Here is a 13,352-nt window from a genome sequence, read left to right as displayed (position 1 = left end):
CATTAACCTGAGCTTTGGTTGCATCCTGGGGATGCAGTCCAGTGGCCAGGTGAACTGCAGGCTAGCCTAGAAACACTTGTAATCAGACATCTTAAGACTGAAAATTCATTGTCTGTGAGGGCGGAAGACACGTATACCACGACTTTCAAACTGCTGATAGGCAGACAAACCTGGTCTTGCTGTATCGATGCCCTGTATGCTGTATTACGATATGAATGATCCAGGCAAACCTGTGACTGACAATCTCAGTGAATGTCGCCGCTCACAATTACGTAACCCCCTTGTTTGTGTGAACTGCATCCAGCCATGAAAGGACCGCTTCTTTGTAAGTGAATAATTAAGGTACTGGGATATGGAGTTAGCCTACATTGGCCCAATATTCTACTTTCACAGGGCTTTAAAAAATTAGTACCAGTGGCCAAAGATGATATTAATGGAGGATCATTATGCCTGAGGGCAGGGAGGGAGAGTGTGATGGATAAGCCTACCATAAATCAACAAGGTAGTTTGGAATGGGAGTCAAAGATGTATTAAAAAAGAAAAAGATTCATGAATGGGTTTTGGGATTGCACTAAATCTAGTTCCAATTTAGTTCCATTGATTCTTACATCATGGCCCTGCTTAAAGCTCACGCTCAGGTAGGGAACACAGAAGATACGGGTGCACAGCAAACTGTGATGAAGAAAATGACATGGTGCCCAGCTATCAGATAAACTAGCATGTGGGACTTGAAGGACTGTCTCCAAACAAGCAGTCATCTAAGTGAGATGTCAATTAAGTCCCCATGGAACAAGCACACCAATTCAGTCAACAAGGGATTCTAATTCATATAATCCAGAGTCAAAGAAAGAAATAGTATCAGAGCCTAAACTGTGACAACCAGAAGATGACGAATGACAGTGGGGGCCCAGGGTACACTTGTGGGATCTACAGAGGAAATAAGCCTCCGGCGGTCTCCCTCGATCCATAATGGAGGGATGGGAAGCAAGTGGCTATGGACAGAGTGCACTGGAGAGGTGACTATGAAAGATCGAAAGGATGGACCTGACTTCAATGGTTAAAACCTTGTCAGTTGATCCCCTTCTGATGCGTATTAGGCCTGATCTGGTTTTCAACATGTTCCATATTTTTGGGGTGTTGTTCATATTGGGTTTATCTCAGATGTGCTATGTCGTCAGGGGTCAACCTCTTGAATGTTTGCAACGTTTTTCTATTTTTCAGGAAATGAAACCCAGGCTTGATGAACCCACAGGGACAGCATGTGTAGAACAAGCGTTTCTAGGGTAGTCCAGGGTGGCGGGGGGTGGGAAAGGGGGCTGATGTCAGGCATTTAAGGAAGGACGAGAATGTTTGCAACTGCTTGTGGTAGCAACTGTCCAATACTTCTTGATGTGATTGAGTCTGCATTATCTCCCAATGAAATGGGTTTGGGAAAAGGGGTCTTGATTTTTTTTAAACTGGGGTTGATCGTGTTTGAAATAAAGAAGTCTGTAGAGAGAATATATTTGGGATAACAAGAGCCAATACCTGGGGTGGAGTTTGTTAGATGTGAGATAGCTGTTGGGCAAGCTACTGGTAATATTGGCTACATTAATGTAGAAGTCAGACATATGACATGTCTAGTCTGGAAATATAATTTGAGATCAAAAACCATATTGATGTTGCTTTAAAAATAAAACTGACCATTTGTGTCAAAGACTGCTGATACCTTGAGTGAAGTTCAAAAATTGACCACTTTCTCAATATAAAGATTCTGCAAATGCCTTCCTAGAGTTATTTTGATGAATGACTTGATAGTAGACATGGAAAACAGAAGTGATTTCAAGAGAATGGGAAGAAAAGAAGAATCAGTCATTATAGAAAATTTTATAAAAAGTGATTTGTTATGAAGTACAATAGAAACTAGAAAGGATTAAGAAAGTAGTTTTTTGTTTTGGACTTTTATAATCCAAGAAAGAAAACTATGAGCTTACGGTTAGAAAAACATGGTGAGATATATATATATATAAAAGAAAAGTCTCAGAATTGTTAAAAGGGGATTAAAATTGCTCTCAAGGAGATGGTATTTTATGTAAGCATGAACTGAGCATCAATACACACAGGGGTAAAGACAGAGTCTGAGTAGAGATATAGGTAGTGTGGTAGTTATATAATTTCATGTCAACTTTATAAATACGTGTAGGGATGGAGTCTAGCCTGTCAATCAGGCCACAGCCTGATGATGCCTCCTGTGTGCATGGTCTTCTCATGAGGATTCTGGGAACTTCATCATTTTCGACCTGGAGATGAGCCACACTTTCACTGTGCTTCACCATCCTGTTGAAGAGACACACTCAGAGATCTGGAGAAGTCATGTGGAGACCCACGCAAGTGCTGAGATGCTTCTACTTCCGTGAGTTCTAGAAGACTTTGTACCCTCAGGCCTGTGATTGTAATGCATTGTTCATCATTGTATGTTACCGCATGGATCTCAAGAAATATTTTTGAACTAACATTGGACTTATGGGCAAAATTGAACTTATGAACTTGGTAGGAACTGGGCTGGGAAGTTATCTTAATATAGAATACTCTGATATAAAGTTCTTTCATATATATATATATATACATATATATATATATATATATGAAAGAACTTTATATCAAAGAGTATATATATATATATAACCTTGGGAGTGGTATACTAGAGGAACAAGTCATGAAGTTAAAGAGTGGGTGCTTGTTTGACTTCTGCCTTATGGTAGCTTTTCTTTGGCTAGATTGAGGTCAGATGGAGCCACACTGTTTCCTCGATTGTTTCCTGAAAGGACATGGGAAGAGAAGGTTTTGATTCCTAAAAGTTGTCTTTGGTTATTCCTGTTTGAAATGGAGTGTGTGAATGTGATGAATGTAAATTCTCAGCTCAAGGGACAAAATAGCACCTGAATTTCTTCACTGAGAGCATGCTGCTTAGTCAAATGGCTGACAGAGGCTCTGCCCTGGTTTCAAGCAGTCAGAGGCCTTAGGTCATATTACATATCAGTAGGATCCACTCTCCTCCCCCTACCCCCCAAAAATAAAACAGAAAAAAGTTTGGCTGGGTGGAGCTTGCATAGTTCACCTTTTTCCACTAGGTGAGCATCCAGTAACTCACTCTGAGTTAGTGCACCCAGTGGTGTCACCTGGGAAGGTTCTCTCCAGTCACAGTGAGTTTTTTCATAAAAGCTGCTCCCTCAAACCACATTTTCTGTGATGGCTGATTTAAGAGAAGAGCATGTGGCTGTTCTACATGGGAAAATGCTGCAGAGACTGCTGGGATGCTGAACACAGGTTACAAGAATAGCGCTATGGGAAAAACTCAAGTGTGCAAGCAGTTTGCTCGTTACAAAAAAGGTGAAATGTCAATTGATGACAAACCTCATTCTGGATGTCTATCAACTTCCCAAAAGACAAAAATGTTGCCAAAATGCAAACACTTGTGCTCAAAGTCTGACTACAGACCATTGATGAAATGGGGAGGTTATATAGACTGTCTTGGAGCCTGGTTCAATGAATTTTAATGAAATATTTGGGAGTGAGATGGGCTGCAGTGAGATTTTGGTCTCAGCTTCTGACTAACCAGGAAAAACAATGTTAAAAGGAAACACGCCATGCTTTGAAAGAACAGCTCTGAAGTGACCCAGACTTTTCCAAGGTCTTTACTGGTGACGAGACATGGTGCTATTTTTATAATCCCCGAAGTGAACATCAAACAAGCCTGTGGAAAACACCGCTCTCACCTTGCTCCTTAACATCTAGTCCAGTGAAATCAAATATCAAGACAATGCTAATTTTTTCTTTGATGTGAGGGGGATTGTACATTTTGAATTTGTTCCACCAGGTCAGACTGTGAAACAAGCTTCATATTTAGAGATTCAGAAAAGATTGCATAACAGTGTGTGTGACAAAAAAAAGACTGATTTGTGGAAGGTGGGGGACTGGTTTTGCCACCATGAAAACGCACATGCTTGTGAGCCATCTCAGTGCACCAGCTTTTGGCAAAAAACAGCATGCTTCTCTTGCCCCACACACTTTACTCACCTGACTTAACTCTGTGCAACTTTCTGTTTTGCAAATGAAAAGGTAATATGAAAGGACAGCAATTTGATGGCATAGAAGAGGGGAAGAAAAAAACGAGTGAGGTGCTGTCAGCCATCCAACCAGATGAGTTTAAATAAGGATTGAATTTGACTTTTAAGAAAGCCCACATGGAGGAAGCACACCAGCCTGTGTGACCATGAGGTGTCAAAGGGATCAGGTCTCAAAGAACTAAAAGACCATATCATTGTAAATGAGGGGGAGTGCAGAGTGGAGACCCAAAGCCCATCTGTAGGTAAGAGGACACCCCTTTATAAAAGGTTAGTGGGGAAGAGATGAACCAGTCAGCATTCAGTGTAGCAACAATGAAACATACAACTTTCCTCTAATTCTTAAATGCCTCCTCCCCACAAAACATCATGATCCCAATTCTACCTTAAATCTGGCTATATCAGAGGATATATAGTGATATGGAAAGGAACCAGAAACAGGGAATCCAGGACAGATGATCCCTTCAGGACCAGTGGTGAGAGTGGAAATACCGAGAGGGTAGAGGGATGGTGGAGTAAAAAGGGGGAACCAATTATAAGGATCAACATATAACCACCTCCCTGGGGGATGGACGACAGAAAAGTGGGTAAAGAGAGATGTTGGACAGTGTAAGACATGACAAAATAATTTATAAATCATCAAGGGTTCATGAAGGAGCGGGGAGGAGAGGGGGGAAATAAGAGCAAATGTTTTGAGAATGATGAGGGCAATCAACGTGCAAATGTGCTTGACACAATGGATGTATGGATGGATTGTGATAAGAGTTGTATGAGCCCCCAATAAAATGATTTGGATAAAAAGAAAATGGCGAAAGAGCTGGATGGCTTTCCATCATACAGCATTTAGGAATAATTCAAAATGTGCATTTATCAAAATAAAATATAATCTCTAAAAAAAAAGGGGATGTGTTTGGGATCTGACTCTACTAGGATTACACTGATTTCTTCTCCCTATTGTTATTGATATAATAATTGATCGAAATGGTTATTATGAAGTATGATAATACAGTTTATAAGCTGTCTTCAGACATTAATTTGAATCTTTACATGCGTTAGGGTACACCTGGGAACACGGCTCTGAAAAGATAAGCCCCACCCAGTGTCTTGAGAGCTCTGTCCATTTACATTTGAAGAGACTTGCCTTGGGGGTTGTTGACAGACTGAATTAAAAAAGAACACTTTGCCTTTTTGAATTTTGAACTAGTGGTTTGTGCCTGAAGCTGGAAAAACTGGAAGCCATGACAAAACTCTTTCCTCAAATAGTGAACATTAAAGGGAGCCTGGAGGCAGCCTGAAATGCTTGGTTGGTGACCACCTGGATCCACTTGAGTGGAAGTGGGAGAAGTGCAGCAATAGAGAGATGGGTTGAGTCTGGCCACTGACACCCATAGACTTGGTTCACAAGGACTAGAGAAGCTGAGAGTGGGTTGGCTGGTCTGAAGTTTAAAGAGGGCGGGACCTGAGTCTACAGCATGACCTAACTCAAAGGGTTAGCACAGTTGAGAATATTTGAAGGGGCGCGTGGTTGAAAGACGAGCCAGCCAATGGGCACTCTGGTGAGGCTAAGTGAGACAGCCCACATTGAGGTAAATGGAACCTGATCAGATGAAGATAAGAGTTTTGAGCCTGTTAATTGGTTCATATTTCTGATTTTATAGATGGGCTCTCCTGATTTGACTTTGCTTGTACATGCAGATTCACAAGTTTCCAAATGGAATTGATATTCTTTACCTCAAAGAACATGCTTGTCTCCTCAGAGAACTCGGATGAAAAAGGCGGGCCATATAGAAACATGGATACCCAAAATTGGGGGAATAAAGGCATGAAGTGGCTGGCTTACAAACTTTCATAGGTTAGAGAATATGTTTATTGAATTATAAGATTATGGGGTAGATGTGCACATGATGCAATTGTTAATTATATATTACTTTTGTTTTGTTTACTTATGGAATATTATATTTCAATGAGGCTGACACATTGAGTTATGTGTATCTTAGTTTTATGCTGTTAGGTACAGATACAATTTTATTATTGTTTTGTTTCAAATTATATATGGCTAAAGAGTTGTGTAAAAGTATCAAGTTGACAAGGGATGGTTTATGGTAGTTACACAATTTCACATCAACTTGATAAATGTAAGGGTGGAGTGCAGCCTGCCAATCCGGTCACAGCTAGATGATGCCTCCTTGTGAGTGTGGCCTTCTCATGAGGATTCTGTGAACTTCTCTTTAGACCTGGAGGTGGGACACACTCTCTCTCTGCTTCACCCTCCTGTTGGAGAAACACACTCGGAGCTGGAGGAGCCATGTAGAGACCCACGCCAGAACAGCGATACTTCCACAAGACTGCACCCACGGGCCTGTGAGCTTCCTGAATTTTGCATCATTGCATGTGACTTTGTTAGTCTCAAGGAGACTTTTTGGACTAGTATTGGACTTATGGGCTAAATCAGACTCATGGACTTGATGGGGACTGGACTGGCATGTTTTCTTAATATGTAATTACTCTTGGATTTAAAGTACACACATACATCCTTGGGTTTGCTGCTTTATTCAACCTGGTCTAACCCATAAGCGTGACAATAGTGGTTAGCGAGAATAGAAATTCTCTGATTGCTTCCATTTTCCTCAGCAGGAAGGATGTCACTCTAAGAATCAGATGACAAAAAAGGCACTGCTTCAATTGCAATAATATGACTTTCCGCAAGTTTTTCTCTTTTATACAAGCTCTGGGTTATTTATTTCTTCAAATGTTCTTCAGTGTTATCTTTTTTCTAACCAGAAAAAAAACACTTAGAATACTGATTGAAATTTAATGTACCAACTTGCCCGTAAATGGTAACTTAACATGATGTTTCCCAGAAACCAGACATGCTTCCCGTTCCTCCAGTCTCATCTCCCAGATTTTTATATTACTCCATTTCAAATTCAAAACTGGGTATTGCTTATCCCAAGACAAAATTTCTGACATCGAGTATTATTTGACTTTGAACAAGTCATAACTGTACTACTTGTCTGGTTCTAAAAAAAGGATAAAATTATATGCAAAATTTTAAAAAATGTAAACAATGGTGATGACATTCTACTTAAAATGGGTCTTAATGTAGTTTACTCAGAGTCATTCTGTGAATGACAAATTTTACCCTATTTGAAGGTAAAGTCCAAAATCGCTTTTTAGGAAAAACTTTGCTTAGGTACCTATTTGCTAGGTGACAAGTTATCCCAAATCTCAGGGACACAGAGAAAGCAGCATTCATCTGCTCCCAATAATCTGTGTTAGAATTTGGTCAGGATTTTTCTTTGGTTCACCCTGGTTTGGCTTGACTCACTACTGTGGTTAGGGTTGGTAGGCAGATCAGCTGGTGGCTGGCAAGTCCTAATTGGCCACTCTTACAGCTGGCAATTGACTGGGGATCTTGGTTAAAAGGCTTTGGTTCCGGCCTGTCCAGCCTGTCTTGGCCTGTTGTTTGGCCTGTCTGTCAGCCTACCTTGGCTTCTTTGCATAACACCAAAGTTTCATTAAGGCGATTCTAACTTTAGTATAGAGGCTTATTCAGATCTCTACTTGTGATCATATTTGTTGGTAACCCAATGAACAAAGCAAATCACATTACTAAGCCATAATGACTGTGGGAGAAGAGTATACAGAGATATAAACAGAAGGCATAGTTTGAAATTATTAATTTAACCACTTATCCCAGTTCTAATAAGATTTAGCAGAGCTTCACTTTTTCGAACTAATGTTCAAGACTTTAATGGGTCAACGTGTAGGAAGAATGCCAGTGACTCCATGAGTAAATTTGGTTCGATTTAAAATTTCTAACCCCTTCACATTCCTAATTTCCCCGTTATCGATTTGCTACCTTATTTTCAGATTCCATCAAGTCAGTTCCAATCCATAGTGACACTGTGTACAACAGAACAAAAACACTGCACTGTCCTGAGCCATCCTTCCAATTGTTCCTACATGTCTTAGCCCATTGTCGCAGCCACTGTGCCAATCCATCTCATTGCGGGCCTTCCTCTTTCTCCCTGTCCCTCCGCTTCCCAAACAGGACGTCCTCCACAGACTGCTCTCCCCTGAAAACATGCCCGAAATAGGGAAGATGAAGTCTTGCCACCCTTGCCTCTAAGGAGCACCGTGGCCAAACTTGTTCCAAGACAGACTAGTTTGTCCTTTTAGCAGTCCGTGGTATTTCCAATATTCTTCTCCAGCACCACCATTCACATGCATGGATTCTTCTTGGGTCTTCCTTATTCAAGGTCCAACTTTCACATACATATAAAGCAATGGAAAATGCCATAGCGTGGGTCAGGCTCATGTTAATCCTCAAAGTAACATCCTTCTCTTTTCAACACTTTCAAGGGGTCTTGTGCATCAGATTTACCTAATGCACCTGTGGTGCGAGCCCTGGTGGCTCTGCAGTTAAGCACTGAGCTGCCAACAGCAAAGTAGGTGGTTCAAAGCCAAGGCGACTTTACAAGAGAAAGATGTCACTGTTCCTATAAAGGTTAAGGCCTGGGAAACTTGAGGGGTCAGTTCTGCTCTGTCCAATCGGGTTGCTATGAAAAATAGGGGATGATTTGCTGGGAAAAGATTGCCCTTCTGAGGCTATAGATAGGCTTGGAAAGCCGCACAGACGTTAAGGGAGAAACAGTTGGAGACCAAGTTCATTTGAGTTTCGATGATTTCCAGTTCTGATGTTGGAAAGTAGATAACCCTTCAGCAACTTTACCTTTGATTCACTAAAATCCTATAAATGTCTCTGCTGGTGCCCTTGCCTCTAAGTTATTATAAATATCTTAGTAATTTTCTGGCCAAAATTATAGCTTGTTATAATTTTTAGTGAGAAAGATTCTACAATAGCTCAATTTCTAGAGCCAGTATTCAGATGTTAATTTATTTTCATTTTCATTTGCTGATTGCTAGAAGTAAAATTAGTTCTCTAGAACTCTCATGGCAAAGGTACGATGATGCTCCCACTCTCTGAAAACCACCTCTAGTTCCTGTAGAAAGTAATAATGTATGCCATATTATTCTACCTTTAATTCTGTTCATTTAAGCCAAATGATCTGTTAAAGATAAGCAACTTGTAGTTTAGGGCCAACACACGCAATTTATAATACACAAATATATATATAATATAAATGTATATAAATCTGTTAGATGCCAGAATTATAAAGTGTGTGTGTGTGTGTGTACACGTGCACCCGAGTCTCTAATTGTATGTTAATTCTGCAGTCTGACCGCAAGAATTTCAGCTGTGTGTACTGAACTGCTCACAGTAAAGCAGTGGGAAAGAAATCATCAGTAACAAGAGAAAGATTGCTTTCTGGGTACCAAAATGACTACTTTAAAGTGGAACTAGTCAGAACGCGGAGTCCATCTTTATGGGTTGGATTGATTAGAAAATAGTTATAGAGGAGAAAGCATCACTAAAAGTCATCCCACTGAGCTGTGTCCTATGTAAGAAGGGTCTAAACAGGAAATAGGAAACAGGAGGAGGGTAAAGCACAGGAGTGAGGGTGGGGTAGGACTAGTGGATTTTCAGTCCTGTTGGTTGACTCTGTTTGAGTGCATGTGCTTGTTAAACCCATGAACTGCTGGCCTATGGTTAGCCTCTTAATGCATAGCCCGCTGTGCCTACGGGGCTCTTTAGAGAAGGGATTAGAGAGTGTCAGTTATTTTTAAAATGACAACAATCATTTGAAAGCTGTTTTTGTAAAAGCTTAGAAAGAAATTGCTACAGATGCTCTTGTTACAGGAATGGACTCACGCTCACTCTTGGAAGTCATCTCCCCAGGAGAACATCTTGCACCACCAAGAATTTACCAAATCAACTTTCTCAAAAGATTTGCCTCTGACAGAGGCACAAAACAAGATGAAATGCTCCTCACAAATTAAATTAATCATTTGTAATTGTAAGAGCTACTCGGGTTCTCAAACACAACAGAGAGTATTATTTGGATCAGGAGTCAGGAGAACAAGTATACAAAGGAGTTCACAAAAAGATTGAACACTCAAAGCACTGGACAATCCCCCACGTCTCCTGTGTAAAATTGTATTCATAGGCGCACCGCATTGCCGTGCTTGCTGATGGCACTCTTTAGTAAGGTGACCCTCCTGCCAACGAGTGGACGCTGGCTCCTAGGGACGTTCTAGGGCAGCACTGAACTGCCCAGTGTGCTCCCGCGATCACTCTTTGTAGGCATGTCAAGCCTCCCGTTTGCCTGAAAGCGTCTGGCTGGATATCAACCCTGCACTAGTGACCTTTCATATCACCACCGGGGTCCTCCAGAAGTGCAGCCAAAATACTCCTTAGAACCAGGATGGTGAGAGGTCGTCGCACTTCCCGGCACATGCTATCAGGAGAGCCCAGCCCCTGCAAAAGGACATCATGCTGGGTCAAGTAGAAGGGCAGTGGGAAACGAGGAAGCCGCTCGGCAAGCTCAGACGGAGCATTTGTGAGGCTGGCCCAGAACCGGGAAGTGTTTCGTTCTGCTGTGCCTCGGGTCACTCTGAGTCAGAAGAGACTTCAGGCCAACTAAGCAGCAGGATTGGAATTGAATCGGTGACACCTAACAAGGGGCACTGCTGGTGCACGGAGGAAATGTTGAAATGGAACCCATCAGTCTCTGCAGGTGAGAGAGGAGGCTGCCCTTCCTCCAAATGCTCCGCGTCTCCATAACCCTGTAGAGCAGGGCTACTCTATCACACGGGCTCATTATCAGTCGGAATTGACACTAGCAGGGCTGTCACTGCCATGACCACCACCATGTGAAGCCTTCTTCCCGCAACACTTCCCTCAAGTAGAAGACCAGGCATCACCCGGGTCACTCATGGGAATTCCAGTTGGAAAATTTTCATATGCCAGTTAGATTTCTTTATTTACCCTGATATAATGCCTGGATGTTAAGTGTACTCGGTGGAAAGAATGAAAATGGATCCACTCAGTAGTGGAAGCAGGATTTGCTTTGTCTGAGAGCATTAACCCCCAGAGTCTCGATGTCTTCATCTATAGAATGGTGTGGTTATACCTACTTGTGATTGTTGAAACAATTATAGTAATATGTCTCTTCAAGTTAGCTTGCATAACGGTAAAGACATTTTTTGAAGAAAAAAAACACTGTGGTTGGACAGAGGACTTGAGCAGGCATTTCATCAAAGAGGATAAATATTTTAACAATAAGCACAGAAGAGGCTCAATGTGATTAGCGATTTATTAAGGAAATGTAGCTCAAAACCACTTCCACACATGTGAGATTTGGTACCTCAATAACCGTCCAGTTGTGCAACATTGTTTGTTGCTATCATTTTCCAAATTATTCCACCATCATTAATAAAGCCCGTTGCCTCCAAGCAACCCCTTCCTCTCCCCATCCCCTCCTTGTAGGGTGACCTCCTTCCCTCACAGCACCTGAAAACCTCAGGTTTCTAGATATGAGCCTTTTCCCCATGTACCTGATATTGTACAGTACTTGTCCTTTTGCAACTGCTTTATTTAGATGAGTATCATATTTTCTAGGTTTATTGAGTAGTGGCCAACTTTAGGGCTTCGTTTCTCTTTCCAAATCAATATTCCACTGTGTGTGTACATTACATTTTGCATCTCCATTCATGAGTAAATAGCCATTTTGATGGTTTCACCTTTTGATTCTTGTGCTGCCATAAATATTAGTGTACGGTTTGCATTCCTGCTTGTATTGTTCCTGGGAAGACCCGTTCGATGGGAACTGCTGAACCATGTGGGAGCTCTGTATTCAAATTTGTGGAAGCTTCTTTTCCCCAGCTGCTGCACCGTTTCCCATACTTCCCAGCCAGCGGGAAGGAACGATGGCCTGATCAAAAGCAGGACTGAGCTGAAAGGGCTGCGCAAGGACAAGCAAGAGGCGTGTGAGAAGCCTAAGGTGGAGAAGTTGTTCTTGAAGACTGACCCTGTACCAGATGGTACATGTATGATGGGCATCGAAAACCAAGACACTTTCAACTAGATCAAAAGAATCAAGTTTTCAAGGTAATTGGCCACCACGTTGGCTAATTTCCTTCCACTACAAGCCTGGCTGTAGATAACCTGACTCCTGCTTCCTCACTCTCCAGAGCACGCTCTGTAAACCACCCAAACAAAAGAGATAGCTTGAAGGATACAACATTGTAATTAAAAAACAAAACCAAAGTAAGAGCTATGATAATTATCATCTAATCCTTGAGTGGTGCCAATCCCCAGGAGCCCTGGGCTACCTACCATGAGGTTGAAGTTTGAGTTCACCCCAGTTCAGGCCTCAGAAGAAAGGCTTACAGATCGACTTCTGAAACCACAGTGATTGAAAGGATGCGGAGCATACATAGCTTCACTGTAATGCACATGGGATGGCCACGAGTCAGAATCAACCCTAGAGCAACTCATTTTGTTTGTTTTATTATCATACAGTTATGGCCTCGAATCTTTTGAATTCAGACACCAATGATATTGCAGTTGGTTAAAGGTGTTATTGAATATCTCGAGGTAGGCAAAGAGGGTACTGGTGAAATAAAATAAGACTAACAATACAAGGTTCTGTGAGAAATTGTCATGTTAAAATTTGAGCTAACTAGATAAAGAATAGTTTCTGTGATCATGTCTTATTAAGATAAGCAGCAACAACGTTATAAACTTGTGCAAATAGTTAGACCTTCTTTCTGTAACTTCAGGGTCAGTTACATCTAAGAAACTGTAATCTAGTTTATAAAAAGAATTAAAAATCAGATAAAGTATTCAAAAATACTTTAAAAAATTCTGAAAACAGAACCACATTAATAATGAAAAAGTAGAATGTTTGAAAATCCTCCTTCCCATCTTCCTTCCCTGTCTCAATCAATATCTTCCACATCTTAGCCGCCTGTTTATATCCATATTTATACACAAACATGTAGCCCCACAGACACTTGTTATATACATAATGTTTTAATCCACAAATAAGACCCTGCTATTATTGTTTTATTCTCCAGATCTCCTAATAAAATAACCTCTAAGAAAAAGATAGCCTTTTTCTAAAGAAAAATGGGGAAAGGTGGATTCCTCTCTGTTAATAGCTCCCTTGCCATCATACATCTCATGCAACTCTCATGGTTTTCCAATGGTAACGTTTTTAACAGAGTTCAAATGTAAATTTCCCCATGTTGAGGTCAGATTTTCATTAAATATGAACACATTCGCAAGTAGACAAAGTGGACAGGCTGGTGTTGGTACAATGTGCAGGAGTATGGTCTCTG

This window comes from Tenrec ecaudatus, chromosome 9 (genome assembly GCF_050624435.1).
Source record: "Tenrec ecaudatus isolate mTenEca1 chromosome 9, mTenEca1.hap1, whole genome shotgun sequence".
NCBI classification, from domain to species: Eukaryota; Metazoa; Chordata; class Mammalia; order Afrosoricida; family Tenrecidae; genus Tenrec; species Tenrec ecaudatus.
This window is presented reverse-complemented; position numbering follows the sequence as displayed.